Source organism: Cygnus olor, chromosome 1, assembly GCF_009769625.2.
Source record: "Cygnus olor isolate bCygOlo1 chromosome 1, bCygOlo1.pri.v2, whole genome shotgun sequence".
Classification (NCBI taxonomy): Eukaryota; Metazoa; Chordata; class Aves; order Anseriformes; family Anatidae; genus Cygnus; species Cygnus olor.
In genome coordinates, this window is record NC_049169.1 from 108563505 (window position 1) to 108580103 (window position 16599).

Below are 16599 nucleotides of genomic sequence, written 5' to 3' on the forward strand. Positions count from 1 at the left end.
GACTTTCTTTGTAGCATCAAAATGGACAAAGCACGGATGCTAAGGATAGTAAAAAATAAAGAACTGCTAGAAATTAAAGTTACTTAAAGTCTGGGAATATAAAGGTGTCAATTCTCCCCTAAGAACAAAAGGCTATAATAAGGAAAATATCCAAAAACTATGGGAGCTGTAACTGTAAGCTGAGAACAATGTTAGGAGAAATGCCATTAGGATACAAATCCAAACTATTCTTTGATGTCTGGATATAACTCAGAGCCCTTAGAAATTACACTCAGTAATTTGGCATTCTTTATATATTTTTAACTATACATGAGTTTAAAAATTCAGTCACACCTGGACTTATCCAGGATGCATTAAAATGTATATTTTAAAAACATAGTCCATTCCAACACTTAATGTTAAAGGCAGTTCACAATAACATTCATTCTCTTTTTGATCTGGAGTCCTCCTTACTGTTTCCAGTTCTCATTGCTTTCCAGGAACGAGTCTTTTAATTTCCTGAAAGACAGAAGGAACCTGTTTTACCTAGGATGTAGCTTTTTAAGCAGCCTTCTCCATCACTGTTGTCTTCTTCTGGAGCCTCGAACAAAGGAGCTCTGGAGTTCATGTTTGAAGCCAGAACTCCAGCTTTTTCACTGCTGCTTCCTCCAAGCTGCACTCCAAGGTCTATGCAGCCTACTGCTCTGGCATGTCCTCCTGAATTTCTCACTGTCAGTTTTGACACAAGTGGAAGAGGACCATGAGCAGCTCAGCTGTTTTTCCTGAGCCCCTCCAGCTCTGGAGGTACTGGTATCTCTAGCTCCTCAGATATGGCCACAAGTCCCTCTGGAAAGTAGGTCACCCAGAACACCTTGCTTGTGTGGCAGCTTTAGAAACAGCATCACCATAGCACAGACAAGAGACATTGTAAAGAAAGGGAGGGCACTGTTTATCAGTGTTTGAAGCTCTTTCTAGGACTTTATGACCTTTGAGTCAGAAAAGGCAGAGACCTGAGCAATCGCATTCTGGCTCCTCTGTGGCTTACCAATACGATTTCAGTATCACAAGTGACAGGCACAATGATAGACACTTAAAAAGCAATTTGAGCAAGATTATGGTGCCCACAACAAAAAACTGTTCTCATGTAAATGCAAATCAATTGCTATTAAGACCCAGGACTGCACATGTTGCTGTTGTTAAGGGTTGGAGGAGAACAGGAACAGAGAGTTTGAAAAAGCTTCATACATCCATCTCAGATGATGTTTTAGACATTTCTATGTTAGTGTGACACGAACTGATAAGCCATAGAATAAATTTTGGTAATAGAAATGTTACATTTTAAAGAACTTTTGTTCAAAACTGTCTTGACTAATCAATGTCACAATTTCCATAAAAGTATTAAAAGTGTATTCAGAATATAAGTTTACAGTTGGCTTTTATCACAAATCCTAATTTAAGCAATTTTGGAATTTTCAGCTCAGAAAAGTCATTAGATAAAATAAATAAACAGTTTATTTCAAAGAGTAAAATAAGATGAGCCTGGAAAATCTGAAGAAAACTGCAATTAATTATAATTTGCTGCCTCTAGACCTTTATTCCCTTTTCCAGTAACCCAAATGTTAAATACCTGTAGTTATTCATGAACAGGCTCTCTTTGAAGATAACATTTCTGTCATTAAACAGTCATAACTAAATTTGGTGTTTCTACCTTTCTCATTGTCTGTTTATTTTCTAATAGAGATCAAATTGTCATCCGCCGCTGTCTCTGACAGATGTCATTAAGAGTCTTAGCGATTTTCTCAGGTGAAATTAGGAGAGTTATGGCTCTGACTGGTGTTATACGAAGCTCAAACTCTCCTTGATTTCCATAGGTTTTGGACCAGTCTATTGCTTGTATGGACATATTGCCCTCTGTTGGTCAGGCATATCTCATAGAGCACCACAGTAGCCAGGAAACCTGACCATCTTTAGCAACGTCACTTAAGTTTCTGAGTACTCTGGACAACAAGAAGTACTCCAGGTACTTAAAAATATATGGTATACTTTAAAGACTGAATGTTTCTAATGACTTTGAAGGTCCGTTTTGATGTTCTTGCAAGGTGTCTCTTGCTGTGCCCACCAAGAGGCAATTGTCTCTCCCAGGAGACCATGCTATGGTTCTGCGCTGTACTTGAGTGCAGAACCACAGCAACAATTGCTGTAAGAAGCAAAAAAGAGTTTAGGGAGTGAAACAGAGGAGCAGGAAGAGAGTGAGGGAGAGCCTTGGTGGGTCCTGGACCATGGCAATGGCACCAAACTGCCTCACAGCACTTGTCAGTCTGGGCAATTGAAGCTGATTATTTGCCTGCCTTCAAACACAGTTGTGCACACACAGCCCTAATTACACTACCCATGATTAGGAATCAATGCCTAATTGACAGCTTTCCTGCTAAATTACCCATGCATATTGTTCTTAGTGACTGTAGAATTGTATTCGTTCTTCAACCCACAATCATCTAATGACTGGTATTTTCAGGCACTTAATGCAATCGTTTACAAATCAGGTCATTTTGTTATTGGTAAAATGAAAAAAATCTGGTTGCCTATGGATTTGTAATTGAGTTCCCATTTGGCTTCTGTAATATTTAATAACAGTTGAAATCCAATTACCATCCTTTCCACAAATGGGAATTTGAATAAGGCCTTTCCTAATCTGCTCAATTGTTTTCACAAAAGTTGTAGGAACTCCATATCCTTGAGATATCCCTCCGTCAGTGTGGATTCAAATTGCTCCATGATTTCAAGTCATCAGAGAGGAGAACGACACACACAGACATTCACACGCCCAGTGTGATTGCATATGCCTCTTCTCCTTGGGAATGTAAGTTTCCAGTTTATACGGAAATCAAGTAAAAATGCATGTTAAAGAGAATGAGGTAAAAATTAAGGTTTTTGTGTTGTAGTATATTCAAACTGGAAATAATCCCAGGGTCTAATCTCACTAACACAGAGTCACTCTCCTCTTCCTCATGGAAGCTGGCCCCAAACTCTGGCCTTACAGCAACAAGTACCAAGAGGAGACACAGAGGGGAGAGGACTATGTGCAGCTCAGTATTTTTTCTCTTTCCTGGGTAAGGGCCCAAGAGAAGTTCCATCTCCGTCTAACCAACAGGCATAGAAACGAAACAGCAAAGGTGACTGCCGTACTCTCCCCACCCACAACCCTCTTCTCCAGCAGCATGCATGGCTTATCTGGGGTGATGGCAACGTCCCCAAGGCAGGGGACCTTGGAGATAAAAATAACTGAGGGTCCCAGAGAGGTTTGTGTTTCTCAGAGCTGCTTCCGTCGGGGTATGTCAGAGAAACATCCCTGTTGCAACTACATACAGCATCTATCTTCTCTCTACAACCACAGGAGCCAAAATCCATCATGTTGTTAATGAGGCATGAGGGCCTGATGTAACTATGTGAGTACAGGATTAGCAGACAAGCACCCAAAACTTCTATGGGCTCAACGGGGAAAATGAAGACATTTCAAATTATACACCTAAAACAAAGAGAAGACCAGTGTGTGTAAGATGCGATTTGTCTTTTTTTTTTTTCCTTATGTTTCAATGGTTGGCACACAGAATTATTGTCTTTCAGCTGTCTTAATGAGTTCTGAAAAGAAAATATTTCTGAAAAAAATCACTGAACTTTCAAAAGGAAAGGCAAAAGGAATTCTGTTATTTATAGCGAAAAGGTAGCATTTTGAGAGCACAAAACCCTCCATTACTGAGGAAAATCAGGAGGTAACAGCCACACCTTTTCTTGCAGGAAATTTATATAAGCTGGATTTTTCTGAATATGTTCAGAACCTAAAAACTGTATATATTTGTATCTTCTGTACATTTAGACCAACAAATCTTTCAAATCATCTGCAGGAGACTGTAAAGAATGTTAAAAATCACATATAATTTTAATAGCACTGTTTCACAATCCACTGTTTTACAGTCTTCCATATGAACCCTAATTTGGTTAGAACTTGTCCCTATTTTTATAGGTTTGCAACTGTTCAGCTACAGCTGTCAGGTGTCTTGGCACATTTGTTGAGGACAAGGAGAATTTAAACCGCCTATGATTTTTTTATTCCTGTCCGGATCTGCCAGGGTTAATTGTGATATGAAGAGTCCATGCAGAATAGCTGTGGATGAAAAAGAAGCACAAAGAAGAGTAAGAAACAGCTCTCCATGGTGAGCTCCCTCTCCAGCTTAGGTCTGTGATGATACTGGCAGGAACTCTCTCTCGCACAACATACCCTTAACTTGCTTAACTGTACCGTCCGTCACTACTAAACAATCGTTTGCATTTATTATTATTACTCAGTTCAAAGCTTGATGCCAAGCTGTCTGAGGGAAGGAAAGTACGTGGTATTTTTTTAAAAAATCCTCAGTTTGATTGGAGTTTTCTGTTTTCCTTGGGTTTTCTCTCTGTCTCTGTCTCTCTCTCTCTCTTTTTTTTTTTTTTTTTTAAACTCTGTTCTAAGAAAAGGAAGGCAGGGGATTTACTAAAGGCAAGGCAAGTCGGTTAGTTATGAGTCACCTTCATGACTTATAAAGGGTCTCAAGTTGTTTGGAGCGGGCTTTCTTCACCTAACATGCTGCAGGGATATCAGGCGACAAGCCAGATCAGCAGACCTCTGGGGCAACTGTTGCTGCCTCAATTGCTTTTTTTTTTTTCATTTCTGTTTGCCTTATTTCTCTCTCTCTCTCGCTCTCTCTCTCCCCCCCCCTTCTTTCCCTCTTGCTCTCTCTAGAAGAAAAAAAAAAGAAAAAAAAAAAAAGAAAAAAAAAACAGCCCAAGCTCAGTGATCATGGTTAACATGTGAGATGGAACAAAGGAAGTCTGTGGCCTTCTTGCTGCATTGGTTTTGCTTGCATCTCTGTGTAAAGAAACTGCCTCATAGCAGGTAGGTTTTTCAGTTTGGTTCTTTGGCTTTTTTGTTTGTTTTTGTGTGTGCTCTTTTTTTAAGTGAGAAGATCATATGTTAGAGGAGATGGGAGCAGGCCAAGGGAAGGGGCCCAAGGACAGGGCTGAGAAGCATGAAGAGTCAGACAGGCTAAACTTCAAACATTTAAACACAGAAATACAGAAATAGACAGGCATCCTGACAGAAATATGCCTTCTGCCATCCTGAATCACACACGGACCACCAGTCTAAAGCGAATACAAACCCAGTCCCCTTGGTGTCCTTGCGTGCACTTCTGCGAGCGGTTACACCTCATGCAGCTCAGAGCACAGTGAGCATGAGAAAGGTGTCTGCAGACAGCTAGGAGGACACGGGGGGTGGATGCGTGCTGCTTTTTAACTCCTGCACTCCTCCTTTATTTGCTGTGAGATGGGTAGTTTAGAAGATCATGCTATATGGAATATAATTTCTACAATGTTTTGGTTATCTGTTTGAAAGAGGTCTATGACTAGACTGCAGTTTTCCTCTTGCCTACAGCTCGCCATAGAGATTCTGGGGTGGGGAAAAGTAACTGTACAGACTACTTTGACTTGCTCAAACTTGGCCATACAACTAATTTTGGACATGGGACCAGTTCTTGTCCTTACTTCATAAATAAGCAACAGAGAAATGCCTTCTTTAAAATATACCCATTAGACTTGCATCATTAAGATATGGTTTGTTTTCATTCTTTTTAAAATGAAAATGTTTTTAAAAGCCCATATAGGAACTTACTACAACTTTCTTGAAATGCACATCCATACTGACAAAACAGCGGCTCCCTGCTCAGCATTAATACCTGTCTGGTGAAAACTCTGAGGTTTAATTTTGTCATAAAAATTTGCTCTGAACTCAAAATCGGCAGCAAGTATCTAACATTAATCATTTATTTTATTACTTTTCAATATGGCAGTCTTTAATTTATAGAACTGACAAAATAGCTGAAACATATTCCAGAATTTTCCAGCTACTTGGTCCACAATGTGAAATAGAGCTAATGAGGACATTTTAATTTAGAAGTAAATTTTCAGCAGATAAAAGCCTCTTCTACCTACATAGACATCCTTGTAGCTTTTCCAGTATCTTAAGTAAGAGACTTGAATTCTGTATTTTTCTGTTTTTTGTTTTTTTTTTTTAATGTTTTACTTTCTGATAAATTAGATGCAAATAGATGATTTAAAGTACTTCTGAAAATGCATACAGAATACCTGTGGTGTATTGTTTATGTGTAATGGACATTTGTAGGTAATCAAAAGAATTACAGAATGTGCTAATTGTATTAATTGTCAAAACTGATTCTTTTTTAGCCAAATTAGAGTTCTGCTATTCAAGGGTAAAAACATCTCTGAAACTGGCAATTTGTTTTTGGTTGCATTCTGTACAAAACTTTTTTTTTTCATGACTGCAAAGGAAGACATTCAAGAGCCACTCTTCCATATCACACCAAATTTTAGTTTTGAAAAATTAAAGGAAATGCGCACCTCCAGAGGGCAATTTGTCATACTCTAAGAAACAGATAAAACAGGTGAAGCACACTAACCTCTGGCCAGTGCTCACTTCTCTCTCCATCTCTCTCTCTCTTTGCAGAATGTTAAGGACAATACATAGGTAGATAGCACAGGCCAAAGACCTTACTTTTATATAGTTCCAGTTGGGTGGTGTGAGTCTCACCCCGTGTGTCCTACAAAGGTATTCACATAGTCTGCTCACTGGCACATCTCTTTCAAGACCTCGAAGCTCATTCAAGTTTCTTCTCCCAGTATCAGGCCTTTAGTTAATTTTGAGCAGGTAATCTGGCATTGTGCTTGTGTGCTATGTCTGGTTTTGACACAAGTGAATGCAGCTAACAGACCAGGACTCACCAGGTCTGTTTCAAAGCCTATTGTGGTCAGTGTGGGGTCTCTATTCTTTAACTTCAAAGCATTAAGATCTAGAGTCTATCACAGTCTGGTTCCGCCAACATGACTGTGAACAGATATCATTGCAGATCACTGGCTTTGGTGAATTGTCTTTTCTCCCTAACACTGAAAAGGGGCTTCATAATGGAGGTGATTGCACAACTGCAATGATGAGGCTCCCCAAAAGGAAGACCTAAATTCCTTTTGTTGTTCAGAGATAGCTTTTATCCTTTCTAAACTGGCTACCAAATACTGAAGAGTTTGAATTAGTTTCCTAACCTGCATGTGTTTTTTTATAGATAGTTCATATTGGAAAGTACTATCAAAGCTGGCATGTCCTCTTCCTACCAATCCAGAGACAAAAGGTTGAGTTTTACTACATCTTCATGCCAAAGGATCCCCTCTAGCTGACCGATGGATAATCACATAACTAGACTAACAAGCTGGATTCTTGTAGTCCACCAGTGTCCCAGTGTAAGAGTCCACTCAGACCCTTGAGGACAAGAGTGATGTTCAAATGGACAGGTGTGGAAATGAGCACATGCAGAACTTAAATTAAGTAGTTTGAACTGTACTGGTGGTACTCCTTCTGAAAGGAATCTGAATATAGGCTGAATATGTGGACAAACTGGTTAATCATGTCTACTTCACTGACCAAGGAAATGCCTACATTACAGAACAATGAGCTACCTACACTTGAGTGGACTAAGTGCCTCAAAGATTTTTTTGAAAAACACATGAAATAAAAAGAAAGCTATACATGTGATGTCCATTCTCACATATTCTGGAAGATGTTGAGAAAGGCTATTTTATGCATTATTGTCTGTAAAAATTGTTTGTTTTCCCAGTAATGCCACAAATCTCTGTAAAGTCTTAATCAGATGCATTAATATTGCAACAGAAATAGAGATAAACATTGTCACATACTAAGGATACTGCAAAGACAGACAGGAAATTAAATACATGTATGTGTATACAAGAGTAGAGAAATATTGTAAATTTTTACTATTTTAACGCTTGTTTTTCACTGTTTATAGTTCAAAATAAGTTGAAAATGAAATTAAAACACACTTATCTTTCTGAGGTCACTAGAGCAGATGAAGGAACAGAAGAGTAGATGAGTAGATAGGAGCTGATGACCAAAGAGATCAGCTGATATGATAGGGAGAATAAACATGTTATGTCGATGCCAGTAACTGAAGGAAGAGTGAGTGCTGGAAAGAGGAAGAGAGAAATCACACCAGATTTTTTGAGCTTTTTCTTTATTAATGTTGTGAGGATAGCAATGGGGGATTTTATTTCATTGTGTTGAAGCATGAGTAGATGATCATCGTTTCCATTGATAGCAAGGCGACATTTTTAGAGCTGAGTGAGAAGACAGGCAGCAATGCATGTATTTGTTCATGTAATGGAAATCTGACAGCTGTACAAAAGGCTGTTACAAAGGTTCAGCAAGAGGAAACACATGCCATTTCTCACCACTTCCGGATAAAGCACGATTCTTTTTTTTCCTTTAGCACATAGAAGCAGAACAGTTTGCAACTTCAGAGATGCAATGCAGCTCTTAAACCCAAGATTAAAATGCTAGGGTGCCAGTCTAGGCAAAACTATCCCATTATTTAAATCCAAGACCATGGGATTAGAAAAGCACCAAAGACAAAGGCTTGTCAGTGGCTGTAACAAACTGCTTACCCACTTCTGCCTAGAAGAGCTGATGCTCAGAAGTAAAGCTGTAGAAAGCTATTGCTCCCCGAAGCCTTTCACTTCCCTTACTGCTCAACAGTAATGTTGGAAGTAGACAAGTGCAAATAAATCAATCCTTCAGCTTCTTTAGAGAAACAATTATCAGATCCATTGAAGCCATCCATTTCAAAAATATTCTTTCTCCAACACCGAATGCAGTAAAAAGCAGAACGAAGAGGAAAGTGCTATCAACCACAAATAGCTGCTGCAAACCACAGATAAAATATCCTTTTTTTAGCAAAACTTATAGAGTTTCTAGCAAACCTTAAAAAGATACATAAGAATTAGTTTTTAGGAAGCATGGTGTAAAAATTAGTAATGTGTAATAGATTTAAGATCTGCAAATTTACAAATGTGTTAGTCTTGGGGCAACAGACTCTGAAGTCATGGAAACTTCTTGTACTGAAGCTCTTGTCCAACTTGGTGAAGCCAGTGTAGGGCTCCCACTAGAGGAACAGGCATTTTGCATCAAGCCTTTCTTAAAGATGTATACCCACTGAGTGACAGTAAGTGAATAAGGAGTGAGGGACTTAGAGACATTAAAAGTGCAATAATTGAATCACAGAATAATTTAGGTTGGAAAGGATCTCCGAAGGTCATCACATCCCAATCCCTGCTTATAGCAGGTTCAATCCATAATATCCACTCAATGGCTTTTATTGACAGAATTAATTTGGTTGCTTTCTTTGAAAGGGGAGAGAGAGAGAGAGAGAAAGTGAGAAAGAGAAAATGAGAAAGACCCACAATGGATACTCTACCTTGCATCTCCCATCCTCCTCCCTGAACTGCACCCCTGACCCCCCCACACACCATTTAGGAGTATTGATGTGCAGGTTTAGAAACTGTTCACTTCATTGCCCACAAATGCAAATGTAATCCCACAGGTCTCAGTGTCTGACTTCAGTAGGAGTTTAGCCTGAACACTCAACAGAGCTCTGAATCATCATTTTAAATTTGAGGTTTGGAAATTTCTAAACCACTTTTTTATGCCTACTGAATTTTTATATTCATCTTGGAATTTCTGCTTGCCTCTTACTTATCACAACCATATACTTGGTTGGTTTCATTTAGAGTGGCACAAAGTGAAAGGTAATTTCCCTAAAATCTCTAAATTAGATCACAGTCTTACTATGACATTTTAACTTCCTCTTAAAACATGTGTTAGTTAGAGTAGGGAAGTTATAAATGTACATAAGTCTCTTTAAATTTACATACAAAAAAAAAGATCCCCAAAATTGTGTCATATATAATGTCTCATTTCCCATACAGTTTTTCATGTTAGTTGTTTCTTAAATAACTGTAAATGTTTATTTTGAAAATGTTGTTACTGGGAGAACAAGCAGAAAGCAAACGATTCAACTAAGCCTGAACTCTGCCCAGGAGCTGATACTTTATTTTAGAAGGATGGAAAAAAGGAAAATATATTTCAATCAAGACATATTTAGCAGAGGAGTAACTGGTCATTACTTAGGCCTTTTTACACGTTTGGAATGACTGTCTCAACTATTCCATCCTTAACACTGATGTAAGTAACTGAAAATTGTAAAGAAAAAAAAAATAATATAATCAGGATTCTCTAATCTTTCTTCTGTTGAGTGCATTTCTACTTCATTTTTTGATTTCTTTGCAGATTTTTGAAATATTTTATAGTATTATTTATTCACAAAACTATGTTTTCCTTTGTTGTTTTTAGGAGAGAGGTCATAATAGGCTGAAAGAAGTAAAAAAAAAAAAAAAAAGTTAAATTCTGGTCAAACAAATCATTGCTCATTAATTTTATGGTTAAAGCATCAGAGATTGTTTAATATTAAGAAGAGATTAGCAAACAATATACTTACTCGACAGAAACAATTATTAATCTCATTCTAGTCTACTGTAACAAGGATGTAGGAGGCTTGCCTATGGATCCATGGATCCCAGATCAGTAACTAAATCTATCCAGCAGGTTTTCTCTCCACAGACTACTCACTTTTTCCAGAATCCAAAGGAACTTTGGTTGCTTAATCACAGACATGGCATACTGATGAAACTATGATTAATTCTTAGCTCTCTTTCTTTTATCAAGTTAAGCAGTCAGCTCTCCTGATGGGCACTTTGTCTATTTACATAAAAATAAAACCAGGCAATTTCTGTTTGATCACATATTTATTTTGGGTTCTTAATATTTTGAGAAGCTTGCCTTAGAAGTCTTTATTAACTGGTACCTAAAGGGGCACAAAATTGGGAAAGACTATAGTCTATATTCCTTCTGTTCAATGCAAATAAAGCAGCACAAAAATGTAATTAACAGAAGGATGGAAATAAAAGTCCCTCAGAGAAGAATAGTGAATGTATTCTACTTCTCTCTTAAAAATAACTTCAAAACAATTGCAGAGTTGAATTTTTCTAAATATATAGCAGATGATTCTTTTGTATTTAAAAGTTTTTTGAATTTATTTTGTCTTTTTATCTTTTTTACTCTGATGTCTGTCCTCTTTCTGACGTAATTTCTAGGTGCATTTCTCTCTCTCTTTTTTTTTTATAGGTATATCAAAAGGAAAAAACGGTGGTTTCAGTTCTTTATGTCTCATACTCCAGTCTCTGGAGTTCTTCTGTAGGCTGTATGTTGTTAATGCTAATTGTGATAGGGGTTTTTACCTCTGACTGACTCCTACATGTTAGCATTAACACTGTATCATGCCTCTTACCAGAATTCACATGGAACAAAGTGCTGCTGTGGGAGGAGAACAGAAATCATGAATCAGTCACTACCACACCGAGAAAACCTCCACTCTACTTGTAAAAAGACAAGTTGTTCTGCATACAGACATGCTTGCTAGACTGTTTGCTAGGTTTAAAGGCACTGGAAAAAGTAGGGAAAAAAAGCATCTTTGTGTATCAATAAATCCTTCGTAGGATGTAGAATGTGTAATATTCTGAGCTCAGCAACCGGTTTTTATTTTGTTTTACTGCTTTTCAGGTTTTCTGTTTTTATTTCCAACACAAATATTTCATTATTTCATTTTATTTAGGAAAGAAATTCGATAAATTAAACTTTTGGCATGCATAAGTGTGTATTTTATTAATTTCTATAGAATTTTATTCTATGCTAGAGAAAGACTAACCAAAAATGCTTTTCTGAGATTTGATTGTCAGTTATTAATGGGTCATTAGGAGAAAATGAAAATATATTTATTTACTCTGCGATTGCCAGTGCATTCTAAGGTTTTAGAAAGATCTCCAGAAATTCCTAAGTGATACGAAACTATCATTGTATCTGTTTTGTGGAAGGTCAAAATAGATAGATACTGACTACTCACAGGCACGCAAAAACTGCCAGAGCCAATCTTTAAAATTTTCTATCTTATGCTCTAATTAAATCTGCTTAATGAGTAGTCGTGGGGGAGCATAAGAGGGAAAAAAAGTCCCAAAACATTCACTGTTAAGTAAGAAAAGAAGTAAGGTTAATGTTTGTGCTGTATCAATATGTATATACTTTTCTGTTCCCACTGTTTTAACTGTGAACCCCCAGCATGCAGTGTAATTACAGAGCAACTTGAGACCGCAAACGCTTATGAATCAATGGCCTCACATATAAAACGGTCTCACATATGAACAGTCTCACTGAACACAGTTTTTCCACTCAGACAGGGCTGCTGCAGGGTGTAACTCTTTTCCAAATCAGGCTGTAAGGTCACTGGCTCCCCTGGGGATGTATGTAACTAGGGGCTGTGCCCACCCAATGCAGAAGCCAGCTCATCCCTTCCAAAGTCAGAGCCATAGCTCTGAGGGGGGATTCTCAACGCTGTGAAGCACAGTTCGGTTTTGGTTTTTCGTTTTTAGTTCTTTGGTTTGTTTTTTAAAAAAAAAAGGCACATTCCAATTCCTTTTGCTGGAATATTAGTTCTGAAAGTGGGGAAGAAATTGTGGAGGAAGAGACGGGTCGATAGAAATTTTCATTTTTTGAGTCTAGGGTGAAACATCTTGATTTCACCATCCATTTGAGGCAAGTATTGGTTCTTCTCATAAAGCCAAGGTGGTCCCCGAGCTCCTAGGTGCTTGAAGTTCATGGGTCGCAGGTCACCACTGCTTTCCTTCTTGGTGGCACAGTTACCAGTGAACTGGTGGCAAAGCCGAAGCTGCCCTGGCATGGCTATAGAGCCTGTGGAGAACCGCGCTGTGGCAAAGAGGAAAACCTAATGCAAAGACTTCTGTGAAATGCAGAAATCTGAAGATGGTATTGAGCTTATCTCCAGAAGTTAAATTCCCATCCAATGTACAGATTAAAATGGACTATTAATTAAAGCAATTACATTTTTAATGTGCTTGCAAAAGGAAAATACTACTACTTAGATCCTTGTTGTATTAAAAGAAGACTCATTTACTGTGCGGCACCCCAAACCTGCAGCCAGTAAGGGATTTTTTTTCTCTTCTTCGGAGCCTTTAGTCAACATCAGAGCTGTGTACCTGGAGTACAGTGCCAACCTCAGTGCTCGTGAGTGCATGGTACTCACACAGTGACCAGATCTGACTTACTCATTTCACCCTACCTCTCCACTACCCAGCCTGGAACCCCCATTTCTGTCCTATATAGACCCAAGCCCATAAAAAGGATATTTTTAAGGAGGAAAACTCATACTAGAAAAATCATATGCACGTTCTCCTATGTGTTCTCTCTTTAAAAAGTAAATGAAGAGTGATCTGTGAACTTAAGAAATAAATAGCAAATATAAACATGGTCATTATACCATTTATATATTTTTTTTCCTGCATAGCTGATTCCCCAGATAAACAGACACATTAAGTTGTAGATATTATATTAGCAGGTATAAAAAAAAAAAAAAAAAAAAGGCTTTATTTTTACTCTGAAAAAAATGTTAATGCTGTACATTACTGAGGTTAAATCTTATGAAAGACCACAGCGTGACAGCACTACCATTTTCAGATGGTTGGTGTTCTTCAAGAAATATACACTACCGATTCTTCCCATCAAATGCCTCTATGATATCAAGTTCCTGTGTTTGGACTCCTTTAGGAAGAAAAATAATAAAATAATATTGCTGCACTAGCAAGTTTACTAACTTCAAGTATAAAAAAATATTGTGATAAACTGAGTAAATTAGCTAAATTACCAAACAGCAGTTAAGAGATTACTGCTTCCCAGAGGTTATAATAGAAAAGAAAGCTCATTCCACTTGTTCATAAAGGACTCAATGTCTACTGATTATTGAGCATTTTCATCAGTCAAAAGCGTACAATTTCCCAGGGAAGAATTCCACTTCCTTAGTATGAAAAAAAAATCTCTCTTGACATTTAATTCCTTCTGTTATGAAGGAAGCCAGAGTAGATCATAATTGTCTTTTCTGTTTCCAAAATCCATGAAAACATGGATTACAGAGTATTTATTTGAAAAAAAAAAAACCATTTCATTTGTTTAGACAATGTGTACACAAGACTGAAACTTACTCAGCTCAACCTTCCAACCATCACCTCATACAATCAATACACTATTTAGCTTTAACCATGGTCCAAAGCTTCAGTTTTGGTTAAAACCATTAAATGAAAGGGAAGGCTCAAGAGTCCTAGGCTCAGAGCAAATTTTCTGCAATTTGTAAAAGTTTAGGGTCATCTTCTTTCTTTCAAACACGATGTAGAGGTGGCACAAGTTGAATGTGGAAAGCAATGGAGCTACTATGGAGATGTACAACAATGAAGAAGGCTAGAGATCCTCCCCCCTCCCCCCCCCATAATCAGAATGTGGCTAGTACCGTCTTTTGCTCATGTATGTTGGCCTAAAATCTCCCTGTCCTCCCCTTTCTCCATCATTTGTATTTTGTAGTATGGTGTCTTCCTACAATTTTCCTTACCTCTAGCTGGATCTGCATTTCTTCTGCTGAATGAACACAGTAAAAACTTCCTCTTTAAACCTGGAAACTAATAAGAGGGAGAAATAGCTAAGGAGATGATTTTGTTCACTCTTGTAGTGTCTTTTGTCTATCTACTCTCCCCTAATCCCTGTAGTCTCTAGATTATAGCATTCAACATAGAAAAACAACAGTATCTACTTTCTTGTCTCTTTTTGAACAGACCTACTATGGTGTCCTGGTTTCAGTTAGGACAGAGTTAATTTTCCTCCTAGTAGCTGGCAGGGTGCTATGTTTTGGATTAGAATGAGAAGAGCGCTGATAACATGCTGATGTTTTAATTGTTGTAGAGCAGTGCTTACACCAAGCCAAGGACTTTTCAGCCTCTCTCTGTCCTGCTAGCGAGCAGGCTAGGGATGCAGCAGGAGCTGGGAGGGGACAGACCCAGGACAGCTGACCCAAACTGGCCAAAGGGGTATTCCATACCATCTGACGTCATGCTGAACAATATATAGGGGTGGCTAGCCGGGGTGGAGGGGGGGGCCGGCTGCTCGGGGATAGGCTGGGCATCGGTCAACGGGTGGTGAGCAATTGCATTGTGCATCACTTATTTCGTACACATTATTACTATTAATACTATTATTATTATTATTATTATTATTGTTATTATTTTCCTGTCTTAATAAACTGTCTTTATCTCAACTCACAGACTTCACTTTCCCGTTTCTCTCCCCCATCCCGGAGAGGGAGGGGGGAGGGTGAGCGAACGGCTGTGTGGTGTTTGGCTGCCAGCCGGGCTAAACCACAACATATGGCTTCTTTGGGTTATTTCCAATGTAGAAGATGGGCCCAGGCTCCATGGCACACAGATCTCTAAACCCAGACAGAGCTCTGCCATACCCAAGCTCATTGTGGTACCTTTATACTACTCCACAGCTTTAAGTTTGGTACATAGATCACTTAATACTTCCAGATGTGTGTCTGAGCAAAGATCCCAAACAGCCAACCAGGTGGGTGCCACCCTGCAGTTCAACAAAAGATCAGAAATCTTTAGAGCAAAAAGGCAAATGAGGTATTATCATAGCCTAGCCATTTAACATTCCTCTTGGGTAGACAATTTTGGCATTTTATATGCCTAAAAGTAACGATAAAATACAGGAGGCTCTGAGCTCAAGGACCATATATATGTCCCTGTTGCTCTATGGATGCCATCATCACTGAGCAGCGTTTACATTTGTTCTCATGCTTAGTCCAATTCAGGACTGTTTCGTAATAATGGCATCGCTTCATACAGAGACTTCAGAGTAACTTATGACCTATCCCAAAACAACCCCACAGATGTTTCCTCTTGTAACCATGGCTCTGATTCCCTCTCTGGCTGGATATGGAACTGAATCTATATCTACTTCTTTGAAAAGTGCTGTCACCATTATGCTGGTGGTAGGAGAGAAGCAGACACTACCTGCTGTTACCTGATTCTCTTTTAACTGCTATTGTCTTCTACTGCTTTCCAAACATACCTTCCAGCTCAACCTCTCCCAGATGAGCACCTGCCTTCTGGATTCCACCACCTAAGCCAAGATGCGAGTTAGCACCAAGTTCTGGAGAAGCTCACCTTCCCACCTTCTTACAAACAAAACTCCTAAGAAGGGGGGAAAAATAAAGGTTTAACCTCAAGTAAACTTCAGCTGGCAGCCCTCAACAGTCTCAACAGTTCTCAATAGCATAGCTCCACGCTTGCAAAGTCCCCTTCCCAAAGCTTCACCCACGGGGAGGCAGCACCTCGCCTCCCAGAGCTCTGAGGCCTGCCCAGTGCTGGCAGCCCGCGGCAGTGCTGCCGACTGAGCAGCTGTCAAACAGAAAAGGCTAGGACAGAGAAATTCACTCCCTACACCTTTTAGCCTAGCGATTTGCCTTCTGTTTTTTGTTTTTTTTACACTATGAAAGTTGGGTTGTCATCCCCCCCCCCCCATTTTAAGCTGGGTATATAACCGGCTTAAAATTCAGAATAGGAGGCCTAGATCAGTTCCCACTTCACTGTGGGTTAATGTGGGTTAATCGGAGACAGCAGGTACCTCAAAAAAAAAAAAAAGCACACATTTTCTCACCAATGTCTGCTTTTTCAGTAGTACCAGAGCAACAGATCCAAAGCCAAAGTATACTCCAGGTT

General features: G+C 38.8%; 1 long non-coding RNA gene across 1 annotated transcript; it reads left to right on the top strand.

The window, feature by feature from the left end:
- Positions 1-4750: 4750 nt before the first annotated feature.
- Positions 4751-11629, top strand: LOC121079236. Its single transcript, XR_005824949.1, has 2 exons — positions 4751-4906; positions 11111-11629. It is a non-coding gene; the product is annotated as an uncharacterized LOC121079236 (long non-coding RNA).
- The last annotated feature ends 4970 nt before the right edge of the window (positions 11630-16599 follow it).